Source organism: Malaya genurostris, chromosome 2, assembly GCF_030247185.1.
Source record: "Malaya genurostris strain Urasoe2022 chromosome 2, Malgen_1.1, whole genome shotgun sequence".
In the NCBI taxonomy this organism is placed as follows: domain Eukaryota; kingdom Metazoa; phylum Arthropoda; class Insecta; order Diptera; family Culicidae; genus Malaya; species Malaya genurostris.
In genome coordinates this window covers 338533651-338556099 of record NC_080571.1, presented here as the reverse complement: position 1 = coordinate 338556099, position 22449 = coordinate 338533651, and the positions used below count along the sequence as shown (strand labels likewise).

The 22449-nt window shown below is 37.5% G+C and overlaps 1 protein-coding gene across 4 annotated transcripts in view; it reads left to right on the top strand.

The window, feature by feature from the left end:
• The first annotated feature begins 1165 nt into the window (after positions 1-1165).
• LOC131431740 (beta-1,4-glucuronyltransferase 1) overlaps positions 1166-22449 on the top strand; it is a 333086-nt gene continuing 311802 nt past the window's right edge. For 3 of the 4 annotated variants that reach the window (XM_058597607.1, XM_058597610.1, XM_058597608.1), the window contains exon 1: positions 1166-2441. The gene's annotated coding sequence lies outside the window, so the exon portion shown is untranslated. Of the gene's footprint in view, positions 2442-2741; positions 3027-22449 lie in introns of those variants that run through there. The other variant, XM_058597609.1, reaches the window with a different exon arrangement.

Here is a 22449-nt window from a genome sequence, read left to right as displayed (position 1 = left end):
CTGTTAATTTATGTGTGTTCTGTGATTGATATTTCAGCTATCTGGTTTGTCGTTCATCTATTATCTTGAAACAATTCGAATGTTTACATGAATCTCATTCGAAGGCCGCTCTCACACTATTGAAAGAGATATTTTGTTACTTCCAGAGATCAACTGACGGCTGGTTAAACTGAGCTTTGATTTGAAGAGAATCGATTGAAGAACTGAATTCTGCCCGTTCGGTACATCAGCGAACGTTGTGTGTGTCAGAGTGTAAAGTTTACTGCAGTAGAGAAATTGATCAGTGTGTTTCACATTCGGTTGCAATTGAATTGAATGAAGTTTTACTGCACTGGGTGCAATATATCTACGAACTAGTGCCTCAACAAGATTCAATTTATGGTTGATTGTCTCTCGCTATTGTATGGTTTTGCGATTTTTGTTTTGGCAAAAAAGATTCAAAACAACTCATAATGAAGTAAGACGTTGTCAAATAATAGGTACTTTTATTTGTAATGGACTAAGACTGTGTTTTTGACATGCGAGTTAGAAAAGCGAAAACCCCTCATGAAATTGTGTTCTTCATCGAACAATGTTCGCGAAGATGTTCGATACACATTGGCCCAGCTCATCTTCATCTTCAATTATCTTTAGATGTAACAAGCTTTAAACACAAATAATATAGTTTCACAACATCTTTAATATGTATGATAAAGAACGGAAACGCAGTGAGATGCAAAATGTAACTTTTTCTTCTTTCATTTTATGGAAAGCATTCTTATGCACCATCAATATAAAGAAATATCCAATATGAGTTGCGACTATCTTAAAAATCATAAAAAACAGAAAACTTGTACTCCGTGATTTTACATATATTTTTTCTTCAAACACTCCCATCACCAAACGAAATTTCAATTAATAACACTAAATCCCACTAGAACGGATTGACCGTATACTCACATACTCACCACTGGTAAACAAGCGTGTGACAGTTGGTCAAACTCACCGCACCCGATGCGATTCGCTGTCAAAGTGGAACGCGTGTATCCGTGCATGTCAGAGTAGAACTAGGTGAGAGTGGGAGAGAGAGAGAGAGTGCTGTTGCTCTCCAACGTTCTAACGTTGAGCCTGAGCAGCAGCTTACAACCGAACGCTCTCCGTTCGCTTCAGTCAGTCCATCGTGGTCGTTCGGTCGTCGAGGTTGTCCTGTTGTGGGAGCTCGGATTTTGTTCGGCCCCTCGCGTGTTGGAAATCTCCCTGGGAGAACAAACTGTCACATTACAAATTTGTTTTTTTTTTATCTCAGTCGCATGCGAAATGCGGGCGTCAGGAAACGCATAGCGAGAATAGTTCTAGAGTCTGTGGTGACGAAATTTTTGAACATTCTGTAACCCTTGTGGTGCCCCTCGGATCGCAGTGTGTTTAAGTGCAAAACAATTCATATTGCAAGTGCTCGGACAGGCTAGCTGGTAGACGACGACATACAGAAATAAAAATAAACGCTGTTCTCGATATGCTATTGTAGCAATTTGTATGATTTTTGTCATAGGAATGATAAGCGGCCTTAGACTCTTTTTTTTCGCCAATGGTGATAAGATGCAAGCAATGACGACGACGACGACGAAAGCAGTAATTTTTTTTATCATCTTGCATCGCAGTCGAGTGTAATAATTTATTGCCATGAGCAGTGCGTATAATTGCGAGATTTTCTCTCGATTGGGATTTTCACCGATTACCGATAAATTGTAGTAAACCGGATTTCGCACGGCATCTGTCGAAGCAGGCTTAGCGACGGGCAATTCCAGATCGGTTGTCAATTAGAAATGGTTTGATAGTGTAATGCAAAAAAAAAACGGTGTGATCGGGTAAATATTTTTTTCGTTTGACAGCTTGCCCTTACAGTTTTCGGGTTCGGTGATACTGTCAAAAGACACGCAATTCTAGCGAACAACGGGCAGTCCGGAGTGGGACGGGCAGAGTGAAGTGAAGGTGACACAATCCGCTTTCTACTGTTGTCAACGACAAGCGTCGAAACGTTGAATGGTGAGTTTTCGGTGGTGCTTCGGTTCTCGTTTTTTGAACGCAAACAAACGCGAGGTTTCTCTTTTCCTGCGATAGTTTTATCAATCCCGGTCGTAGTGTGCGCTGCCGTTTTTCATCGAGTGTAAACAACTCATTCAGTCGAAAGTTCTTCCACCCGAACACGATAAAGAGCGAGAGTGAATTCGGTGGAGAGCGGGCTTCGTAGTGGTGAGAAAAGTGACGTTTCTGAAAATACACAACAACGTATTGTGGGTGAAAATTTTGTTGTTTACTAATGATTTGGAAAGTGTAATTGTTGTACGCGATAATCGAGGCGAGAGTAGAAAGGAAGCGAAAAGTGTGTAATTTCCTGCAACTGATGATACCGCTGATAACGCTTGGAACGCTTGTAGTACTGTGCAGCAGTCGTTTCTACTTCGGTAAGTCTAATGTCTCGAATGGTCCAAGGTTGAGATTGCTCTTCGAGAGAGGAGAGCTTTCATTGATCTGTCGTCTCTGTCGATTGAGATTGAGAAACACTTTATCGGAAGGAATGGAATCTGGGCTAGCAGAAATCTGTTTGGGGATTTAGAACGCAATGGAATGTCAATAAGTTTATTATTTTCTGGAAAGACACTTATTGTTTGAAAGTGCTCAAAGATGCGAAATTATGTGTAGTTTGAGTGATTCTGTTTATTGACTTATTCTTCTCAACCTTTCTTGTTTTCTGTTGTGAAACTCAATTTCCGTTTCGTTGTCGATTTGTTTAAAAGATTCTACGATTCGACTTTTTTGTCACTATCAATTTTAATTTATGTCAGTAATCAAATGCAGACAAAATGGATAATGATCAATGATAATGAAGTAGCGAAAATGAAAACTTTCGGAAAAATTATCTTATAGCCGGTACTCGAACTATTTCCGATCCGGGGAAAACCTACCAAACGAAATACTTAGTATGTGATAAAAAATTGACCAACGACCTTCAATAATCAATTGTTAATCGGATAAACATCACACGCCAAGTGAGTGAAAGCAATATTCAGATTTTGTCACTACATGGTATGAAAAGTGCCGGGCCTCTCACGGAAAAGACGTGAATAGTTTGGAACAGTGTATAATTTTGTTGAGAACAAGCCTCTAGATGGCCCAATACCAAATTACATGACAATCTATCCATTAGTGTTTGAATAACAACTGATCGTGTCAGAAGAGTTGTAGTTTTCATCAAGCTATTGAGAAAGAGGATTCATGTATTAAAGCAATGGTGAAATTGAATGATATGCACTACGAATTTGTCCATCAACCCCCGTATTCTCCAGACCTGGCCCTCAGCGACTATTATCTATTTCCAAAATTGAAAAGGTTTCTCCAGGTAAAGAAATTTTCCATTTAGTTTAGGTCATTGCAGAAACGAAATAAAAAACTCGACTTTTTCTTTGTTGAGCCCGGGACTTCTCATTCCATGTAGTAAGCTGATCCTTCTCACCAGTGCTCAAATCAATTTAACATATCTTATGATAAAAAAAGAACCGGAATTTTATTGAAAAACGCAAAATTACAATTTTCAATAAATTTCTTTATTATCGCTTTCAAAGTACTCTCCAATCGCTTGATCCAATTTTCCATACAAGTTTTATAGGCCGCCGAAGGTATGGCCTTTAGCTCACGCAGCGAATTCTCTTTTATGGTCTCTATGGTCTCAAAATGCGTTCCCCGCAATGGCAATTTGAGTCTGGGGAAGAGGAAAAAGTCACACGGGGCCAAATCTGGAGACTACGGTGCTTGGTGGATGATATTGGTTGAGTTTTTGGTCAAAAACTGCGACACAACCAACGCTGTGTGAGCCGGCGCATTATCTTGAAATTCAGTTTTTTTGGCACCAGCCGAGAAGCGACGCGTTTCAAACCCAAAACATCAGTTAAAATGTGTTCGGCTGATCCATAAGAGATGCCCAACAACACAGCAATCTCTCTAATCGGTACAGAACGATTTTGCAACACGATTTGCTTCGCCGATTCAATGTTTTCTTCAGTAACAGATGTTGTTGGGCGGCCAGGGGTCTCATCATGACCACCTTTGAAGCGTTTATACCACTCGTATGCCTGTGTTTTTCCTAGACACGATTCACCAAAGGCCTTTTCTAACATTTTCAACGTTTCGGAACACTTAAATCCATTTGCAACGCAAAATTTGATGCACGCACGTTGTTCTAAATTTTTTATCCATTATAAAAATCGCCACACGAAAATTTTTCAACTTCTTTGTATAGACACCAAACAAAAACTAATCGTACGATATGCGTCAAATTTGACAGAATGTGTATACAAGTGTTGCCAACTTTGAGAGAATAAAAGTTTACCGATTGGACAAGCGCGGGAATTTTAAAATGAAAATTCCGGTTCTTTTTTGATCATAAGGTATGCTGTGTTATGGTCGGACTGCCTTGTGTGCCGTTAGCACCACAACAGTGCCAATTATTTTCATCGAAATTCAGCAGTTGATTCGGATAAAATGCAAAATCCTAGAAGTTTAACAATTCGTTCCATTTGTGGAACATTAAGTCACTATCGTTGAACTGATAATGATGAATTTTTTTCCATTCACGGAAGCAGTTCTACAACAGACGATTCGAGGACAAAGTTCTGCTTGTCCAGCATCAGTATTGAGCTGATTCACGTGATTTGATACCCTACTGGACAAAGCGAACTTGCAGTCAAAAGAGTAGGCATTGAAAGATATTTCGCATTCGAATAAAATGCTCCCAACTTCGAAGAATTTCAACAAATCGGTTCTTTTCGGGGCCCAGTAAATCTATTTGAAAGGATTTTAAATTGAAACAACTTCCATTGAAAATATGTTTGTTGTGATTTTGTTGACGTTAGCTGCGCCCTTTTCAACGAAAGAGTGTAGTGATGTAAAATTTAAACCGAGTCCTTTCACGCACCTAACAGTAGGGCATATTCGGGAGTGTTCTAGTTCTAGATGCATAGTTTAAGTCAATTTTGAAACTAAAATCTGGAAATTATAACAACAAATTCTGGCAGCCCCAACAGTGTTTTACTAGTTTTTCAAATAAAACGGTAGCTTATGCCTGTTCGAATGAATAAAACTAGAACGGCTTACTGGGAAAACGTTTGTTTGTTTGTTTCAGTTCTGTTATAGGGTTCCCATATGAAACATTCCATCTGCTTGGACCATTTTTCTAGCATTCTTTACTGTAGAGCTTCGAGTGCATAAACTCATTTGAAGCAAAAATTTAAGTTTACTACCGCAACTGCAAATAACCTGCGTAATCAGTAACGAAAAGATTCTTTCAAAAAATCTACTGTCAAAGTTCTACCAAAATCCGGCTAACTTAAAGTTGACGGCTTTTTTCATCGCGTATTGAAAATTTCTGCGCTCCTTTTATGTAGAAGACATTCGAGTGTACAATCGTGCCTGCAGTTTGATTTGAATATTAGCTTTTCAGCTGTAAAGTTGGCAACGCGTCAAAATTTAGCTCGCGTATCGCGAAAATCCGATCCACTCGCACACATTTCAAAAAATGGAAAAAATTAGGTTTCTTGCCTTTCTCATATAGAAAGGCTATGCAATCACTGTGAAAACCGACTATTTATCTGAGGGCCAAAAGGTCGAATGCCATATACCATTCGATTCAGCTTGACAAACTGAGCAAATTTTCACAATCTTAGATTCAAATGAAAGATCTTATGGTCTTATAGCCTGCTATTGAATTTCATCCTGATCAGACTTCCGACTCCGGAGATACAGGGTAATATGCACCAAAAACATGGAAAAAATAAGTACTAATCTTTTCAAAGATGGCTGAAGCCATTTTCACAAAGATTTAAATGAACGGTCTTATAGTCTCATAGCCTGCTATTGAATTTATTCTGGATCCAATTTTCGGTTCCGGAGTTACAGAGTGCTAACAGAAAAAATAACACTATATTTAGTTTTCGAGACATTTAGTTTTAGTTGCTTAAATTTTAACCATCGAACCAGCGAATCCTCGTTTAAATGTGCAACAGCTTCATACTATTGAATCACATACATGGATTACACCATAAACTTTTCATCTGGAATGAAATATTGCATTTTTGGTCATTCGTTTATATAAAATCTGTTACGCAACAAAATGGAACCCATATGCGAGTACTTTCGTTGGCGAACGAAAAGATACTCGCATACCGGTCCCATCTTAGCATGCAGACGCGTACCCAGGATTCCGTTTCGGGAGGGGCCCGAAGTTAAAATAATAATGTTACTGAAGATTGCTTATGTACCTAATTCTCGGTGTGCCTTTCACGGGTGTTTTTAACAGACACTTAAACTTTTGCAGTGGAACTGTTGTTGTATTTCATTTCTTCACGTTTAGTGTCTTGTTATTTCTGCAACACATGTCTTAGACCTTCTTATTAATTATATATCTGTTTTTGATTTCGGGAGGGGCCGGGATGCCACCAATACTCGAAAGAAATATTCTGAAATTTTGAAATCTCTCGTTCAGTACAGTACGTTAGAGATAATCCCAATTTGAAATATGCGCATAAGACTTCATATGATTTTGGACAAAGAGCTGAATCTTTCCATAAAGTTGTTGCTTCGGAGGATGAAATTGCGAGTATAAATGGGAGCAATACGTTTGATTCTGAAGGAGGCTACTTTGGTGAGGAATTGAGATCGGAATGCAAAATATCCAAGAAAAATTATCGCACCGGCTATACACAAAGATCGATTTGAAGATAATTTATCTTACATTATCTATATTTTTGCATTCACTGCCAGCACTAAATATTGGTCCAGTGGTCAGAGAAAAAACTATTGCAATCAGTACATATAGGACAGATTTGCGAGTGCTTTCCAATTGGGACAGACCCGACTTGATATTTATTTCAAATTTTACTGAACTAACTTCAAATTATTTTTGCAATTTCTGAAAGTGTAGTAAAAATAGACGTTATCCGTCGGGCTAACTCAAAAGTGGTCAAAACCCGTATGGGACAGATATGCGAGTATGGCCTACACTAGTTCAAGGAAAAACATTTTAGAAAAAGTCAATCTAAAACAATTTGCATTCACTATAAAGGAAGCGTGAGCGAATTTAAAGTTTCTCATTTTTAAAGCATTGAAATCGAAAAAAGAACATAATTTTCCAATACGTTTTTGTTTCACAATTGTTGATCGTTCGGCAGTTGGTTGATTTTTTTTCTCATAAATACGTTTATTTCATAGGCAATATACATAAGTTTTTCTTCGCCGTGGCATCCACAATACATAGTACTTTAAACCTAATACATTTCGAATATCCTATTAATATGTTGGTATTCATTAGGTAATCTAAACACTGTTTTTATCAAGCGAGTTGCTATTATAAATTACATTAAATGAAATACATTTATTTTGTACATGATCTTATAACTAGTTCAGGTTTGTTTGTCTGATTCATCGCTTTTATTTAATACAAGATAGCTGGCTATTGGTTGAACTCATGGAAGAGAAAACAGTCTAACATAAAATAAAATTTAAATTGGAACTCCAATTGTCTTTATGAAATGATAAAGAAGTTTCATTGGATAGTCTACCTTGGGTACGCAAAGAATTTATTAGTTGAGATCTGACATCACGATACTCCCCCGCATGTCCAAACGACATGATCAATATCCCGATAACCTTCGCCACAAGCACAATGATTAGTCTCGGAGAGCCCAATTCGAAGGAGATGTGCGTCTAACGTGTAGTGATTGGACATGAGTCTGGACATCACACGAATGAAATCCCTACTCACATCCAGTCCCCTGAACCATGCCTTTGTCGATATTTTCGGAATAATTGAGTGCATCCACCGACCCAGATCATCTTTATCCCAAGAAGCTGGCAAGTGTTCTTTGGCGAGACGAGCTATAGAATTCGTTGAAAGCAATCGGTCGCTCATAAATATCACCCTCAATAGCACCACGTTTGGCTAAAATATCGGCTCTTTCATTGCCTGGAATGGAGCAATGAGCCGGAACCCAAACTATTGTGATTAGATAATTATTATTCAATATGTCGTTCAGACACTGTTTTATTTTACCCAAGAAAAACGGTTCATTTTTGCCAGCAGCCTTTGGGCGAATGGCTTCAATTGCACTCATACTATCTGTGAATAGAAAATAATGATTTGGAGATAATATGACGATTACACTCAAACTATAATGAACTTCTGCTAACTCTGCTATAAAAATAGATGCAGGTTCTTGAAGCCTAAATGAAGCCGAAACATTATTATTGAATATACCAAACCCAATAGCCTCTTCAATTCGCGATCCGTCCGTGTAAACCATTTTCTCAGAGTCAATATGCCTGACCTTACTTGAAAATATTTTTGGGATTTCCATAGAGCGTAGGTGATCCGGGATTCCACGCACTTCGCGTTGCATGGATGTGTCGAAAAATAGAGTTGAGTCAGGGACATTTAGGAGGCTGACACGGATAGGAATATATCTTGAAAGGTTTATTTCCTGTGACATATGGTCAAAATATACTGTCATAAATATTGTTTGAGATTTAAGCTCGACTAGCCTTTCGAAGTTATTAATAACCAGGGGATTCAGTACCTCACATCTTATTAGCAGTCGCGATGAAGGCTCCCAAAAGCGATCTTTCAATGGAAGAACTCCCGCCAGAACTTCAAAACTCATTGTATGTGTCGAATGCATGCAGCCTAAGGCAATTCGCAAACAACGGTACTGAATTCGCTCAAGTTTGATAATATGAGAGTTTGCAGCGGAACGAAAACAAACGCATCCATATTCCATCACTGAAAGTATCGTTGTCTGATACAATTTTATTAGATCTTCCGGATGAGCACCCCACCGAAATCCTGTTATTGTTCGAAGAAAATTTACTCTTTGTTGGCATTTTGTTATCAGAAACCTAATGTGTCCTCCCCACGTGCATTCGGAATCAAACCACACCCCGAGGTATTTGAAGGTCAAAACCTGTTGGATCATTCTTCCCATCATAAGAAGCTGAAGCTACGCGGGATCACGCTTTCTTGAAAAGACGACCAGCTCTGTTTTCTCCGCAGAGAATTCGATACCCAGATGAACAGCCCAAACGGACAAGTTATCTAAGGTATCTTGCAATGGTTTTTGCAGTTCAACAGCTTTGGGTCCAGTAACTGAAACCACGCCAACATCTGCCAATTGTCTTAGTGTGCAGGGGGTTACTAGACAGCTGTCAATGTCTTTCACGTAAAAGTTATAGATGAGCGGACTGAAGCATGAGCCTGAATTTTTCCAAATCGCCATGTGAAAAATACATGCACTTTTCTGACAAAAGGTTGTGCAAATAATTATTTATAACCGGTGGAAGTCCATGTTGATGGAGCTTGTCTGAAAGAACATCAATGGAAACTGAATCAAATGCTCTTTTTATGTCTAAAAATACAGATGCCATTTGTTGTTTTGAGCGAAGGCAATTTGGATGTCAGACGAAAGTAATGCAAAGCAATCATTCGTCCCTTTATTTCTACGGAAGCCAAACTGAGTATCAGACAACAAACCTTTCGTCTCGACCCAAGACCCAAGAGACGTCGTAGAATATTTTCCCCGGCTTTTGAATGGCGATAACTTCCACTTGCCTCCAGTCAGGTGGAACAATGTTTTGCTCAAGAAACTTGTTGAACAATTCCAACGAACGTCTTTTTGCGAGGTCGGGCAGATTCTTCACCAAGTTGAATTTAATTCTGTCTAACCCATGAGCGTTATTGTTACAAGACAAGAATGCTATAGAAAATTCCAAGCAGTCAAAGATTGTCGATAATTAAATTTGGTTTAAGCTTTTGGACCTGATAGTCTTCTAACGTCAATCATGTAATGATTTATATGGTCTATTTCTGTATCAATATCAGCAGAATTTCCCAAAACAATTTCTTGTTACAAATTGCTTTCGATGTGAGATTTGTATGTAGTGTAGTTCTAAGATGGTAGAATATAGAACTAATTGAGTCAATCATTGTTTTATTTGAATCTGTTTAATTAATCATTTCACTACAAATGTGACATTGATCTTTTAGAACCTGCGCAATTGTTAAAGGATTTTTCGAAGAAAATAAACTAGTTTGAAAATAAAACTGAATAGATTTTGAATTCGATTTGATTGGATGAGAATTGCAAATTTTTCGCCTAACAGGACATCAGGCCAGTAATTGAATGTACAATCAAATCAAAGCATGAAAATTCAACTGCGAATTACCGCAATTCAAACATCGTATGTCATCTACCATGGTCGAAGTCCTGGCTAAGACAATATTGTGTTAGATTCGCTGTGCCATCAAAAAAAATCGCTGTGCCATCATGACGTTATATAATTTTCCCATCGAACTGAAATTTTTACTTTCACTACTGGAACGAACGAAGAAAGATTCTCCTCGATTCCTAGTTTGAATAGGTCTTAAGAAAGAATGATTTTCCAGATAGCCTTAATAAGCCTGCTTTAGTGGTAGTCTTGCAAAACGAAAATGATTGTTTGAGTAATAAAAATAGTCTTCAACAAGGTGGATTAATTATTAGGTTTTGAAATAACTTATGGCATTTCTGGCTGAGAAGCGGTGTAAATGAAATCAGTTCCTCTGGCCATCAACTAACATTATTAGTTTGTAGACAAATTCATACGATTTTGGTATATGTGAAATTTTGTAGCATCCGAAAAAAATTCAGTACTTTTTTATGGGACCCTGAGACTATTTGATGTTTGAAAAAATCTGTCCAGTAATCTCTGACAAAAGTGAGTGAGTTCCTTTTTGCCTTCCTCTATAGAAAGGTATTATAATTGCTGGAAAACCCGACTTTTGAACGGAGCCTCGGAGACCCATAGTGTTATATACCATTCGACGGAGATATGATTGTATAAGTGACGTAACCGACAAAACGCGTTGTATTTTTACGCTAAATTTTCTCAGAGATGACTGAACCGATTTTAACAAACTTAGGCTTTGAAAGCTACTGTCGGGCCATTGATCAAGTTCGAAGACCAAATGGGTGTGACTTTTGGTTCTGGAGATATAATGGTATAAGTGACGTAAGAGCACTTCCAGAAATGCTTAGCAGATCATCAGACTCGACCTTCTCCGATTTGGATGAAACTTTGCACATGGCTTCAGTATGGCAAACCATAAGTTTTGAACCGATGGAGAGGTCAATCCGACTCATGACTGATTTTTAAAAAGAGCGTATGTATTTTTGCATTTCACAAAAATTGCCTTTTTTAAATCGTTGTAACTCGGAAACCGTTAATTGTACAATCCGGGAAAACGTCGAGAATTTAGTGCAAATCCGGGGAAAAATTTACTAATCCCAATCTTAGTAACGATTTTCAGCATCATGATTTTCCTGATACAACAAATGAAAAGTTGGAGGAAATTTTGTGTTTGAACTAGAAGTTCAGTACAAGTTTTGAAACATCTTATTGCTCCACACAGGTTCAATGGTTCACAATCCATTGAAAATGGAATTGTTAATTTGTATGCTTCTGCTGGATTTCTATAAATCTCGACAAATATTAGAAAAGGTTTCAAGTGCAAATGACAGTTTCTCTTTGTTTATTTTCTCTTTCAATTGTTACGGCGTATTCCTGTATTTTCCAACATATTTTTAACAGTAGATCGAAAGTTGATAGTTTCAGACGTTATTCTATGCCAAGTGTAAGATAGAAGGATTGCTGATAGGACTGATGTAATAATCGAAAGAAGAGTAAAGATAAAGGAACTGTCATTTGCACTCAGGACCTTCTCTAGTGTTTGTCTTTAAATTTCAGAATAAGTATGCATAATGGTAAAAGTAAGATCAGGTAACATGTTTAATATATTTTTTTCAAATTCTTAAGAGCCGTGTTTTTAGTTGCCAGCCAATGATTTCCCTAATTTCACCAAAATTTGTCTCAGTAATGTCAAATTGTGACAATGCTTGTCTAGTAATCTTGGTATTGATTTCAATAGGATTCACAAAATCGACAAAGCTGTCCACTTTCATTTTATCCATCGTTTGCAAGGAGTATTCGATTTCCTTCTTGGACAGCTGAAATTGGTTTTTCAGAGTTCGTATGATTATCAGCTATGATGAGGATATTGATGTCGACGAAGGAGTAGTCGAAGATAGTCGATGATAGGAGAACACAATTTAGATCATCTCAGTCACTAGAAGCATAGATTATTGTTGTTTTTTCCAAAGTGACAAGCGTACATTTTAAGAATTCTAGAAGGATTTTGTTCTCTCGCCAAAACCCAACTCTGAAAGAATATCGTATACGTTGTTAGCAGTGGCGTCTCGTCCTCGTGTGCAACTCGTGCACTGCACAACTGGTCAAAAAGGGCTCTGTGAGAACTTGTATGCACACATTCAGGAGAGACTTCAGTGGCTTATGCTTATGGTAGTTGAAAACAAATTGCTGTCTCGGTTGCATCGTGGATCATATTCTCAAAAGACTACGGTCACATACGATAACCAGGAGGAACCATTGAAGCTCTGTACTGAAACTCGTTTGTCAAGGACTTGTTATTTTGGTTACTAGAAATATCTCATCAAACATCTCCTAAGTAGTCTAAAAAAAAAAGAAGGACAATAAATCATTTTTATATAGCAAATTAACTATTGTACTTTACTTGAGAGTTTTCGTAATTGTTCTGCTAACTATTCAAATGCCGCTTTGGGTTCGGTTCGAAGCTACTTTTTCACAACGTTCATGTTTAAGTAGCACGCCTGTTATCTTCGTTTTGCATTTTATTGTGCGTGCAAAACACCACCAGAGAAGCTCAGTTTACTCATCTGTTATCGTATCTGCATAGGAAAATTTAAAACCTTAACGATTCTTTAATGGATGATAAATTATTGCAACAATTTTGCAGTTCAACAAAACGAACGAAAAGAAGGGGAAAAAAGAGTAAGTAATACAAGATTGGCTGTCAGCTGACACCCCGGCATTGCATTAGATCGCATCCATCCCATGCCACGTCACGTCACATTATATAACCTGTCACTTCGGTTGAATCTCCGCCTCGAAGCGGCTAACGGATGACGGCGGCTTGCAAGACAGACGTTTATTCAACTCTCGGCACACAGCGCACTGCAACGGAGTAGAAGCATCAATGAATGATGGTTTGCTCGGTAAATAAATCATTCGCAATGATAAATAGCCGCATTTCCGAGTGCGAAAGTTAAAGCTAGAAGATAGAATGAAAGCCGGAAAGGCTTTGAATTGTTGCATTTTTTGCTTGAGAGCTCTCACTTTCTGTTATCGGATTTGTTTCTATGTATATTATCCAATTTTGCAAGTCGATAATCCACGTAATTTTGACATATGCTGCTGCGTGATTTTTTTTTCGAAAGTTATTTTCATGATGCAAGAACACGAAACTAAACCCCAACGGTTACAACAAATGGAACAAAAATGTATTACGAACATCGAAGCAAGCGATGCATCAATCGTTTTCACAGCTGGCGATCCATTCGATGCCGTATAGGTAAATGGCATTATTGTATTTGCACAGCACTGCTGCTTCTGTTGGTTGGTGCTATTCGGCGGCACAAGGCGGTAGTGTTAGGAAGCATTTTATTTACCATCCATTCGATCATTTGCACATGCGTTCCGAAGGGGGGCATCGGCGGCGGCCCGTTTGTTCGCCACCGAGTTGCGCATCGATTAGTGCAATAAGGCACTGCAGGAGGAGGAGGAGGAGGGTGGCCTAATGAATAAATCTCTGTCTGCTGAAAAATGCAGTATGGAAGTGGAAGTCTCCCTGATGGATCGCACAAATGGCCAGTGTTCCCATTATTAGCCGGGAAGTGGGTTAGTTTGAACTGACAGTAGGGGGTCTACTTGGTGAAGTAGGCTGGTTCACAGTTTGACCGTAGGTGCAAATCGATTGCCATTCAAAGTGTACAATCGAACGAATACAATAAATCGAGACAGTCAATTTTCGGAATCATCAGATAATTTCGATACCGGAAGCCACCTGGGGCCTATTCCAAGTGGAGCCTTCAACGGCTATGCCATGCTAGAAGTACGAAGCATCAATTAGCTTTACTGAATATTTAATCAAACAGCAAGACAGCAGCGTGTAGATATTTCTTCGCGCATTTTACACTAATGAAGATTGATAGAAACTGCTGACAGGAGTCATCTTGAATTTCTCGGTCAAGCCTAACGCACTTTTTTGATGGTTGATTTTATTTTTTTTCGGTCCAACAAATGGATTTTAAGGTTGAGAGTTTTGATTCCCTGGTCGGCGATGGACGTCATCAATCATCCCATCTGTACAGCAGTACACGATCTAATTGACTGAATTGCTGGCTGACATGAGACTTCGTCCGAGTATTTGTGGTTATTTTCCATGGACGTCGAAAGTCAATTCACATCCCGGTTTGTGGCTCGTCGATTTAATAATAAGTACTGTTAAATGTGCGTTCTTTTTAAAAAGCGATAAAATATCGATAAAAACTGTGGTAAGTTGAGGACTTTTAATGTGGGACTCTCACGGACTGTTACTTGATTTTATTGGCAGAATCGTACGTAGGGACAGAACGTGTCAGTCAATTAATAAACATCTGTTGAATCTGTTTTGCCATTATTTATTCATCTCCACTAAAACTATGGGCCTAGTTCTGGATCGAAGAACTAAATTAGAGATCTGGGGCTGGCTAAGAATTCAGTTGCAAATTTTTTTGTTCGGAATCTAGATCTAAAATTCAAAATTAGGGAATTATGGAATTCATTTACAGAATCCAAGTTCCGGATTTAACTCTAGAGCTGAATTCTGAACTTGTATTACGAACCTTAAGAGGCGAGTAGGGTCTAACACTTTTGAAAAATCATTTAATATTTTCTTTATATTTTCTTATAGTAAAACATTTCAAGAATATTCTGTGAAATTTCAAAGCCTACTGGAACGAAACACTGCAAGTTAGGAACCTTTATCTATGGCTATCTCATTCTACGAAGAAGCAAGAGCTCGGCGCACAGGCCCAAGATTTCTACTTCGATTGACTTCAAAACTTGACAAAACATTCTTGAAATGTTTCATTATAACGTATTATAAAAGAACATATACAAGGTAGTTACGGTCGCGCGGTTTCTGCTCAGAATTTCGCGCGAATTTAAAGAAACACAATTTTGTGAATTTCAAGTTTCACATCAGTGAATCATTTGTTAACAAAAATATTTAGCTTTATGAAACCCCAAAAAATTGAAGATGGGCGAACGTTTCAGCAATTGGTCGAGTTGGCCGAATTGATGAATTTTCACCTGATAATACCAAAATTTACGAGGAGGTGGCTCTAGTAATTAGTTTCTCCAGTGGACAATACTTAGATTTTATGCTCTCTGTTCTCGAGTTAGGCAAGAAAAGTAACGAAAAGAGAAAGCTAAAACGTTTATCTAGTGCGGGATTGCATCCATGGTGATAAGAAATTGTTATAATAGTTTATTAGTTCCACTATCCAACAACAACTTTTTGCGTTCTGGAATTTTTCTTGAAATATGGAAGAACTCCTATGTGTTTCCAGTTCACAAAAGTATCCAACTACCGTGGAATTGCTGCTTTGTGCACTGCATTGAAGTTGATTAGAATTATAGTTGTGGATTTTATAACATATAGTTGCTCTGACTCAGCATGGATTCATGCCAAAGCGTTCAACTTCCACAAATTTAGTAATTTACACTTCCCTCAGCATACGTCCATTACAAGCACGACTACAAGTAGATTCTATAAACACTGAGGTATCTTTTTTTTCGCGGTGCGTAACTTCGAAAATCCGCGTAAAAAACCTCAAAATCGAAAATTTTTGTTGATGCCAAATGTCTTAGAAATGCATGAAAAGTCGAGATCTGGTGCAATCCAAAAAAAAATTTTTTTTCAACGAAAATTTTCCAAGTGTCAGAGAGTTGACATAAAAAAAAATTGAGATAACGACGTAGTTTCGGAAATTTGCGTGAAAAAACCGCGTAACTTCGGAAATCCGTGTAAAAAAAGACGACGACGCTCGACAAAATCAATCCTTACATAACGATTTCCAAGTTAAGTAGACCTTGATTTAACGGATTATTTTTCAATTGGCTTCGATCATATCTAACTGGTCATGAAATGATAGTGAAAATAGGAGACTATATAACCTAACCGTTTGCTGTTACCTCTGGAGTTCCTCAAGGAAGTCACTTTGGATCGTTTATAATTTTATTGTATCTCAACGATCTAAATTTTTTGATCAAGCGTATGAAACTATCGTACGCCGATTACTTCAAAATATTGCATATAATTAGCTGACTCAGAGTTCCTACAAGAACAGTTGGATAATTTAACTAATGTGTATAACATCAACATAATGGTTTTCAATGTCACCAAATGCTCCGTCATCCCTTCTAGTTTCAAAAAGTCTGAATTCAAGTTCGACTATAATATTTCACAAACTGTTCTCGAACGCGCATCGTCTGGGTGTTCTTCCGGACTCCAAGTTAAGGAGTACATAGAATTTACTATCTCCAAAGCCTCGAAGCAACTAGGATTTATTTTATTTCATTTATTTAAAATTATTAGGATTTTATTTTATAGTTACTAAAAATCCTTTGATGTACATTGCTTGAAGGCTCTGTATTGCGCTTTAGTTCGCCCGACTCTCGAATATGCTGCTGTTATCTGGTCACCTTATTAACAAAACGATATCCAACGCATTGAAGCGATTCAACGGAAACTTTGCCGATTCGCTCTCCGAAGTTTTCCATTAAGATATCCTTTAAACTTACCGAGTTACCATGACCGCTGCAAACTGATTGGTCTCGATTTATTATCTGTCCTTCGCGATATTGTGAGGCTAGTTTTGTGACTAGACGCGAATTGATTGCGAGCTATTGCAATTGTTACAATTAGACATTCGACGTCGTAATATTCGATCCTATTTTTCCTTCGGATTCCCTATGCTACAACTAATTATGGATATAACGAGTCCATTGTTCCGCATGTGCCGCACATTTAACAAATGTTTCAATTCTTTCGGCTTTCATTTATCAGGTAATGTTATCAAGAAATCGTTCCTCATGTTGTTGGCTCATTAGATTTAGTTACTATAGGCCTCTAGCTTTAAGCTATAATTTGGATGATTGTAATCTGTTGATGCAAAAAATGAGGAGGTTTTATGCCTCCTGAAGAGCAAGTTTAACAGAAACTAACTCCAGTGGGCTTTTCCTGCTCCAAATAAAAAAAAAGATGAGGATGAAAATAAAGACATTCAGAGTAAAATCTGACAACAAGAGAAGGCACTGTCTCAGAAAACAAAAGCTAAATAGGAGGCGATAAATAATTGAAACTGAAATTATAAAGATTGAATCAGATCATCGTGATGTGGTCTACCTTAGAATTCTTCTTACAGAGAAGGAAAAGCTTGTCGAGCAAGAAGATCTTGAAACAGAAAAAAAATGTCTTCGATGAAATCTGTTTAACTTCTTTCAAAATCACAAAATTGTGGGCAATTTTATTTTCGCTTTTACACGGGGAATTAATATAAAATCGTTTTTAAGGGGTTTTCCTAAAGTGACGTGTTGTATGCAGACTTATTTATTGTTTTTATAAGTCAAACAGATGCAAATTTTTCAATTATATTTAAGTGATTTTCAAATTCTGCGAATTCGGAAACTAAAACGCGCGAAATCCGGTGGTGTAAACGAGCCAAAATAGTGGTGTAAACGCTTCGCTCGAATATCGCGTGGTTTAGTTTTCGACTTCGCGCGGATTTTGCGCGTTTTGATTTCGAAATTTTTCGTAACAACCCTGCATATATGATTTTTTGAAAATATTAGACCTACGGGCTCCCTTGAGTAATGAATTGTTTCCGTTGATTTTATACACAAAACACTTCAAACGCGTTTTTCACGAAAGCAGGTTTTGAAAGTCCGTGTCCATCACACATTTTCTACATATGATAAACCAGACCCCAACGTTTTCCTTTTCGTTATTTGTTACTTTGGGGAGGTTTAACAGCTACAAAATGACGGATTTTTTCGTGAAAAATCGTAGTTTTCACTTTGAACAACCACAGAACAGAAAAACATTTACTCTAACTTTGCTGCTTTGATTTGTTCACTACTGATTAGTCTGCGCTGAGATACAGTGGACACAGCAAATCATGATTTTTAAGTGGCGTCCTCGCAAATATCTCTTCACCGACTTGTTTCTCAATATTTGTTCACGAAAAAATTACAAAATGTTGTTCGAATGACGATTTTTATCATGCAAAACATTTGAATTTATTTTGTTGAACGATAACTCTGGAAAAAATCGCAAAAACGATTATTTTTTTCATCGTTTAGAATTTTCATCGTTTTGTGAACCTGAAATTAAGTTCAGTGTTTAGGTGTACCAGAATCCAGATTTCCGAATTCCAAAATTCAGTTCTCGAATCCAGATCCAATATTCGGAAGCTGAATGCGATTACTTATAAACTGTTGTTGCTGCTGGTGGCTGACGGCGACTGCTCGCCACGACGTCCGACCTGAGCGTTTGAGGCTTTATACCTCGCCGAAGGACTATTTTGGCAGCTGTTTGTGGAAGGTCCCACAACCAAGACGTCCAGTTTCGTCCAAAAACGCAACAAAAAATGAACAAATTCTTGACTTGAACATCGGGACTGGTATGTCCTTGACTACCTGAAAACCTTTTTCGGGGGTACGAGAGCGTGATGAGTTTTTTTTCTCATTGTTTTCTAAAGTTTGTGAAAACTTAATATTTGAGTTATTCTTGTTTTTCTGACACTATTGGAAATTTAATCAGAAATTGTTGATCATATTTCTGACACCATGGAGAATGAATTATGTTGTTGCGTTTAGCACAATTCGAAATATTCACGATTAAGTTCTACCCATTATTCCACAGGACGAATTCGGAAAAGGACATATTCACGTTAAAAAAAGGAAGGAAAAGGACATATTCACGTAAAAAACGGCTTACAGTAAAATTGCTTTTCTCAACTGTCTCTCTGTGAAATGGCTTTCGATATAATGATTTTCGGCGAAATGACTTCTCCGGCGAAATTTGTCTTTCCAGTGAGATGTTTTATTCTAGGAAATGGTTTTCGGAATTTTCGCCGAAATGGCTTCGGATAGAACGAAGTTCGGCGGAATATCTCTGGACGGAACAGCTATCGGCAAAATGACATTCGAGAAGTTACTCTGATCTACTTCAAACAAGCATTTTTTATTTAAGAGGAGCTCCTTCGGTAAACGGGAGTTTGTCGTCTATAGAAAATTGTTTATTTTGAGATATTTTAATGGGTCCCCAAAACCTTTGCCGAGGTAATGCTCTTTCAGGGCCGGCAAAGTAATTGACAAGAAAGAGCCCCTTCGGGGTCCGCCCCGTTGGGGGCCTTGAGGCGACGCCCCACTTTCCTTATGCTAGATACAGCCCTGCTCCCCTGAAATAATTCTCTCATACGTAAGCATTGACTTCCGGAAAAATTGTTTTCGGTAAAATTACTTCCAACATATTTGCTTTCTGTGAAATGGTTTTCGACATAATTTTATGCTTTTATCGCATAACCAAGTTTTCCTTTTCGACTCGCCAGTGCTTTATTTATTTATTTATTTATTTGGAACAGGAAAAAGTCCAATGGAGCTGAAATATACCAATCTCTCACTCCAGCAGGCATAAAACCTCCTCATCGTTTATATCAACAGATTACAACAATCCAACAGATACATGAATGTACTTAATACTATCAATTAAAACTAACCCTAACTAACTAACTCTATAGTGATTAGATGACACTAAACCCATCGGGTAAACGATGGTGATTTTGCATTAAAACTAGAGAAGTAAAGAAATATGCTTTAAAATGGGAGGTAGAAGGAGGGTGCTTAACAGGTTTTTACTCAAGTAGAGTTTGAGCTTTACATCTGCTCAATGGTTTATATTGAACTGCTAGGTGTCGCAACATTTCAATATAAAATGTTATGTTAGTTGAATACAAAAGGCAAAGAAAATTTAAAAAAAAAATGACTTTCGGTGAAATGAACCTAAACAAAACAAACGGCTTTTGTTGCCAACTCTCTGAAATGGAAGAGACGGCTTTCGGCAAAATTGTTTCCCGGCAGAATTAACTCACGAAAAGGATTTCGACGAAATATAACATTCGGTGAATCAGAACTAATTAGCTCAACTGGCACGTTCCCCATGTTCTTTAGAGATTTGGGCCTTCAGACCCCGGAGCAGAATGTGATAGTCAAACCCTTGCTCGGAGGCTAACACACAGTATTTTTATGTTAAGAACTATCCAAAAACCTAGAGACTAGATCACGTTTCCCATCAAATCTTATAGAACATTTGAGAGTCACACTGTTTTTGAGTGCGGAAAGCAATGCAAAGCCATTTTGTTCTGTTATCATATTCCTTTTGTGGAATTTGACCTTCAGTTTTAACAGATTCTAAGCATAACTTCTTTTTGAATCACATTTTTTGTATAATTATCAGTTTTCGAGCTAAAATTCGGAAATAGTGCACGTAAAAATATTACCATTTGTTTTGCCCAAATGGGGTAATCAATTCGACTTCGTCATTTTTCAATTGTTCGTAGCTTGGAAACTGTTAATTGTGTCAAAAAATGTTAATCATTTGACCCCTCTGAGAAATTACCTCTTAACAAGTTGAATGCTTTTCCAAGACTCCAGAGGTATTTCAGTGTTTAAGTGACTATTTTCCATCAAAAACGTAAAATTTTGATAACGCTTTCAAGTTGATTTATGCTGAAACTTCTTCAATTTTGAAGAGACACCAACCAAGTTTACGTTCAAAGTTGGTCCCAATAACAAGCTAAAAATATAAATGAAAAAAAAAACATGGAAGAAGTGGGTTTTTCGCATTTTATTTTTACGGTTATTTTTTAATTCTTACAAAAGGGTTCAACTTTTTTTGAGTGCTAAATTTTTAGAGTGCATACTTGATTAGAAACAGTTTGCTTTTCGATACTTTTAATGTACATTCATTAGTTTCCGAACGCAAATCAATAAGATCCTTTCCATCGACAACGGCATATTCTAGGAGTAAATTCATTCTAAATAAATTTATTGTTTTTGATCTGTATATTCATTGTTTAGGGTTTATTTGACTAATTTTAGAATAGAAGTCTTTCAAATGCCTTTAAATTTAAGTCTTTCAAATGCCTTTAGTTTAGGATTAAAAAAGCAATATTTCAATTAACATGAAAAATCCTGATCTGAATAACAAAAAAAAAAAATCAAACATTGCAAAAAATTAGATGCACGTTTCTTTTCAAATTTTATTCTATCGGCTGAAATCCTAATTATTGAGAATGCTTTCAACTTTTGTTTTCAGTGTATAATTTTTTCGAGGGGTTCTATGGGTTCAAACCTCTCTTGAAACTTAAAAAATTAATTTTGTTATAAGAATTCTTCTCTAAAATTATGACGAATTTCGCGCTAACTCGATTAGTTGTTCCAAAAAGTCACTTTTGCATACTTTGTTTTTCCAAATTTGATCCAGGTTGTCTTTTAAAAAGGGCTAAACAACGATTTGTTTTAGTCTTTGTTAAGACGTAGAGCCGTCTTGAGCTAGTTTTAATGTGATCAGTATCAAACGGGGAAACAGATTGGAAAATTGACATATGAACGCAATGATGTAATGAAAACCGCGAAAATGTTACCGCAGAGACGGGACTCGAACCCGTAGATAACTCCTAACCGGGGAAACTATCGTTTTCAGTTTTCCATAGCTTTTTCGTAGTATGGAAGAAAATATTTCAATGTTTAATCAAGACAAAAATCGATAAAGAGTCTCAAAGACTATTGAGAGTGAAAGGTCGTTCTGTCAACTATAGCAGCGTCAATGTGACTTACAACTTTCATGTTTAGTTTTCCTTGTATATTTCTGCCATCATTTGAGCTAGAAACTGGAGAAAATACTCCGTTGTTAGCTTTTTTTTCTATCCACAATTCCTCCAACAACGACGGTAATCATAACTCCACAAACATGAAGTGCAAGTGATTAAGTCATTTTACTAATTGAAAATTTCGAGCGAGCATAACTACCCAAAAGAATACAATTTCTGCTAATGGCTAAACAAATGCATTTAAGTGTAAACAGAACACACAATAGTAGGCATTTCCCAACTGTTCACTGAGCGGGATCCGATTCCGCAACGTCTAGCCACCCCTCGGTAAACTGACTCACTCACTCGTTCGCTCGCTCGTCATTGGAAATAGTGGCGCATGAAATGTATATGAACACATTCGCAACAAAACAGAGAAGATGCTGTGCACACACAAAGGAGAGAAGCAACACGGCAAAAAAAAATAACACGCCAACGAAACGAAAAATGGCTCCGATTTTAATCACTTGGCCTGATTTAGTTTACACATATTTGTTTCGCTCGGCACGAAAATTGAAGAGAGCCTACGACGCACTGC